Below are 6,000 nucleotides of genomic sequence, written 5' to 3' on the forward strand. Positions count from 1 at the left end.
CAATAATAATAATAAAACACAACACACAGACATCCACGCAATTTAATAGTGAACAACTAAAGCAATGATAAGAAGACTCAAAAACAACCCTACTCAACTACACTCATAAAGCTCAAAACATATTTCCTACTCCACTACACCCATAAAACACAAATCCGACGGAATAAATCCACTCACCTCTTCTGCCATCCAGGCAGGCATGTAGCAAAACACATCCAATCCAAACCCATCGACAAATAAGAATCCATACAAGATCCAATTTATCAAAATGGAACAAGTCTAAACATAGTCTAAACAAGAAAAACTAAAAGATCAACACACGTCCTCGTGGGCTGCAGGGGACTAGCGACTGGAACTCTCCGGACAGCATCAACCTGAAAATAGCAATGGAGGAGGGTGTGAATCCAACACTCAGCAGGTAACAACTGATATGCATAATAAAGAAAATAACAACCAGTACTAATCATGCGTACAGTCTCCTGATATAAGAAGGATAAATGCAACTGAAATAAGCAGGATAAAACTGTATTAACCAGGACCAGGGTATAAGTATAACAGGGTCGTCAGAATGAGGGTGTCATAAATCCTGTATGCATGTCAATCATATGCATCCATATAAATGCAGCAAGCAAATGCAGCAAACACAAGCAATAAATGCATCATGCATATGATGCAAATGTCATGGTCACCCCTGACGCCAGTCAACCATCTCACACACAATGGTGAGACCGAGTGGGTAGGGCTGTGACAACCGTGCACTCTGCCATCACTGCTCCTGATGATTGACCGAGTGGACGGGATGCTGTCGGAGTACACCTATCCTCCTACCCCAAATCATAAATGGAGGATCTTAATGCTCTCATCTCCCGGTACACGATGACATGGAGGAATCTCTGTCGGCTATCACGCTGCGTCACATTACCCATGAGCGGACCAACGGAGCCAAACAAAGTCCAACCGCTTGTCGGCTACCACGCTGCTACACTAAACCAGCGGAGTCAAACATAGCAGAACTGTCTGCCGGCTACCACACTGAGTCACCAGACCAACGGAGCCAAACAGCAGAACTGCCACACACCTGTCTGATATACCACTAACCCATGAGTGGTGGTGTGAACAGATACATGTAACTGGCGATGCGCTCGACAATAATGGAGCAGACTATCGCACAGCATGCAATCATGCGAGATGATGTATGACACTAAACATGACAATATCCTGAACAGCATAGCAATATCCATATATAAATATAAAATGTGTACCATAGGACAATGAATCAAATCAAAGGTATACAGATCAGATAAGGTATCAAAAACCCTAGGTCTTGAACATAATATATAACATGATTGTGTCACTACCCCTATAAGCATGTATAATCAGATAAGTACTAACATGATGTGTATAACAAATAAACAAACAAGCATGTAACAGATCAGGTAGTGATCAACTGAAGCAAATAAGAAACACAATCATTACTATTTGTTAAAAACATTACTATGCATATCAAATGACATAAAGTCAAAGTACCCGCCTCCAATAGAAAAGTCCAAACCGGTCCAAATTCGACGTCGAGAGGCTCGTCTCGCGTCAAAGTCCTGTGTCACCAATATATATACTTTTATTTAGCTAACATTCAAAGAAATGGCCAAATAAAATCCTTAAGGATAAATTAGGATAAAACCCTAATCAACCTAACCATCGAGTATAATTCATCTACAACAAAAATGATCATATCTAACTAATATCAAATTCGAAACATGACTATAATTTACCATGTATCAAAACGTACCTAAATCATTCCATAACCAATTATGTATGTAACAATTCATACCTAAAACAACATGTATCAAGAGCGTACCAACTCAATCCATACACCAAAACTCTTACCTTACTGTTGCTGGACCAAGATTAGCTACTGGATGGTATTTCTGCCGGAATCAAGGAACCTTACATAACAGAATTTCAGATCCACAGAATAGAACCTCACTCTTCTTCTCCAATCCCGTGACCTAAATCCTCAGCCAAGAAATAGGAGGATCAAGAATAGAGAAGGAGACCTAGACCTATATCACGAATAGGATATAACACTTACCTTCCAGAGCTAGCTAGGGTAAAGCTGTGTAGTCGCGACGACTGATCGGAGCTGACAAAAGAGATCTAGGGCACGGTTGCACAAGGAAAAGGGCTCGGGTGAAGCTAGCCCCTCTCTCGAACCTCTGGCAGAAGACCCTTGCCGGTGATCGGGTTGGTAGCCGCGGAACTAGGTTAGCGCCTGGGCAGAGGAGGCAGTCGGCGGCGCACTCTTTTGTTGAGGATAGGCGACCGACGGTGTGCGGCTCGAGAGAGAAGAGGAGGAAGAGAAATCGGCGTCGGGGATGACTATCGTGTGAAGAGATTAGGGCAGAGACGAGAAAAGGAGATGGGGAAAAGCTCGAGAGAGGAGAGGAGGAGATGAAGAATCGCCTCGAGCGGTTAGGGCACGGTAGAGATGGTGTCGGGCGAAGCCTCGGGCACGCAGGGAGGAGGCGGAGAAACGAAGGAAAGAAAATAAATAAAAGAAAAGGAAAGAATAAAAGAAAAATCAAACCTCTCCTCGCGTAATGGGAAGCCTAAACAGGCTTTCCCGGGCCCCCATTTTTATCCTCGTAAACTCGTCCATACGAGCTCCGAAAAATTCCTAAAAATTCTAAAAAATTCCCCTTATTATTATCTGTCCTTTTTTTTTCGGTATTTTACATTCGTTGGAAATTTTCCAACAAAAACAAAATTCGTTGCAAACTTCATTGGAAATACTGCAACGAAAATAAATATTTGTTGGAAATGTCAGCAGAAAAAATCTCCGACGAATCCTAAATTTGTCGCAAATTAGCAACGAAAAAACGTATTCGTTGCAAACAGATTTGCGATGAATGATTATTTGTTGGAAAAGTTACAAAAATATAATTTCTGCAATGAAAATACATTTTCATTGGCAATTTCCAACGAATCATTGTTTTCGTTGGAAATTTCCAACGAATTTATATTTTCGTTGAAAATTTCCAACAAACAAATGATTCGTTGGAAATTTCCAACGAAAATATGGATCCGTTGGAAATTTCCAACGAATCATATGTTTCGTTGGGAATTTCCAACGGATCCATATTTTCGTTGGAAATTTCCAACGAATCATTTGTTTGTTGGAAATTTCCAACGAATCATGTTTTCGTTGGTAATTTCCAACGAATTTTTGTTTTTGTTGGTAATTTCCAACGAATTTATGTTTTCGTTGGAAATTTTCAACGAATTTATATTTTCATTGGAAATTTTCAATGAATTTATATTTTCATCGGAAATTTGTTGGAAATTTCCAATGGAAATGTATTTTCGTTGCATTATTTCGATAAAATACGATATTTCCAACGAATCTAATTTCATTGCAAAATTTGTCCCAAAATTTAAAAAAACAACCAGAACCATCTAATTTCAATATTTTTTTCTATTACAATTTCTTTTTCAAACAGATTCAACATATATATAATACACAACTAAACACAATAACACAAATATAAACCAAAAATCAACTAACATATTAGTGTACAACAAAATGAATACAAATATCAATAATATAAACCCAAACACATACATCATCTAAACATGTTCCAAATACAACCTAAACTAAGAGCATAAAACTCACACACATCATCATGCAACAATACAAATTACAACAATATACAACTACAACTAACACTCTAAACAAAACACTACAATAAAATTACAACAAACATGTCATAGTATCCAAATTTCATTGTCATACAAAAACATGAAAAAGGTAGAGTAGAAGCTAATCTTGTGGAGATCATTCTCAATCCAAATCCTTCTTCTACCTACATCAAAAGATAAACAAACAAAAAGAAAATCTTATAAACTAACACAAAAATAAATAAGTAAAGACTTACATATTTTTACGTCAATACCACCATCATCTTCACCTACCAATCCTGTTTGAAACAAAAATAACAATACTAATCAAAATACAAAAATTAAGAATTTACAAAATCAATAAAATAAAAGAAGTCAAAAATTCTAATTACAAACACTCATGCATCATCATCAACATCATCGACGGCATCATCATCGTCGTTGGCATCATCACCAATACCAGGAGGAATATAACTTGGACCTGATCTAAATTGTTGAAATTGTTGCAAAAGAAAGGCTTGTTGTTTGTGCATTTCAACCATATCTAGATCTCTTTGTGAATTTTGTTGTTGAATTTCTAAAATTTGCTTATTCCTTTAAGATATTATGCCTTTCGAATTGTCAACCTCTTCAGTTAAGCTATGAATCTGTGTCGTTACTACAGGTGGGGTAGAAGAAGACAAAGATCTTCGAGGAACATTATGGATTCTGCTCATATAACCCATACCTATTATCCTTCCCCCTTTGACTCCCCCACTAGCCTCCAACCATAAATCTAAATTATTAGTAACAGACGGCTCAGATCCCTCAATATTATCGTCATCTCTTGAACTTCTATATGATAACGATAGCTTATCATATCTCTCCTATGAAAAATTAAAACCTTAATTAGAGCAAATAGATAAGTAATAAAATCTAAGTTAAAAATTAAGATTAAAGATGAAATCAAACCTTAATTATTCTAGCTCTATCTCCGCTCCAAGTCTTGTTTTTTTTGAAAAGTGCGGACGAAAGTGTCTATAAAATCGGGCTCTTTTCCCAAATCCTTAGACAAACAATAATATGGTTAGAAATAATATAATAACATGAAATATATTAAAGATCTAATTGTAGAGTTGAAAATTTACCAATCTACGTGAATGCTCCTCAATATTTATAGATCCTCCTGCATATATTGCACGTGAGTCTCCAGAATTATAAGCTTGATTTATTTTATTTCGCAAACTCCTTTCTTTGCACTCATCAGTTTACCAAAAATTGCAGATCTTAACCCAATTGTCCGACGTGATAAAGGGAGGCTTATTTCCAGTACTTTTGGCATGGTTTAATGCATGCCGAATGTGATCACCACATTTCTTTTTGAAAATTCTTTTAATTTCCATCTCATAATAGGGGTCCCAAGTAAACAACCTAAGATTCCTGCAGTACTCCTGTCACGCCCCGGGAAAGTCACTGTCCGAAGAAATTTCGGCAGCACCTCCCCCGGGTGACAATCTAAAGCATTTCTACAGGCATAATATACATCAGCCACATGCGGCTGGAATATACACACAACCAGGCAGTTATATATATATCATCAGCCCACACGGCTGGAACAAAACCAACACAATGGAAAATGACAGAAACCCAATACAAACCAAAACACAAAAACTGCTAGCCGGCTAGGCTTACATAACCAACAACCAGTACAAAATATCACATAACAACAACAACACTCCAAAAACAAAACCGGAGTACAGAGCTAAACAAACTGATACATAAACAAACAAAACATAAGTGAAACCGATAAATCTTCTGATGTGACGTGGGGACCAGCAGATAGGATACTCCAAGCGACATCATAACAACCTGGTACCTGAAAAAAATAGTGTCCACGGGGGTGAGTTCAACAACTCAGTAGATACCTAGTTGACATGCCTAGTAAGATATATCTAACAGCAATAAACATGGAATACAGCTTCCTAATCATATATATAGGAAAGATGCAAAACTAAAAGGTAACTGAGGAAGCTGTACTCACTAGTAACTCCTATCCAGACAAAAGGGTCGTCAAACCGAAAGTGCCCTAAATCCTGTATGCATGTCAAATATATGCATCCAACCAAATGCAGCAAATAAATGCAGCAAACACAATCACAAGAAATAAATGCATCAATGCATATGATGCCAATGATGCGTCCTGGTCACCCCTGACGTCAGTCAGTCATCTCACACACAAATGGCAAGACCGAGTGGGTAGGGCTGTAACAGCCGTGCACTCTGTCGTCACTGCTCCTGATGAGTGACCGACTCGACGGGATGCTGTCGGAGTACACCTATCCT

Source organism: Zingiber officinale, chromosome 3B, assembly GCF_018446385.1.
Source record: "Zingiber officinale cultivar Zhangliang chromosome 3B, Zo_v1.1, whole genome shotgun sequence".
Lineage (NCBI taxonomy): Eukaryota > Viridiplantae > Streptophyta > Magnoliopsida > Zingiberales > Zingiberaceae > Zingiber > Zingiber officinale.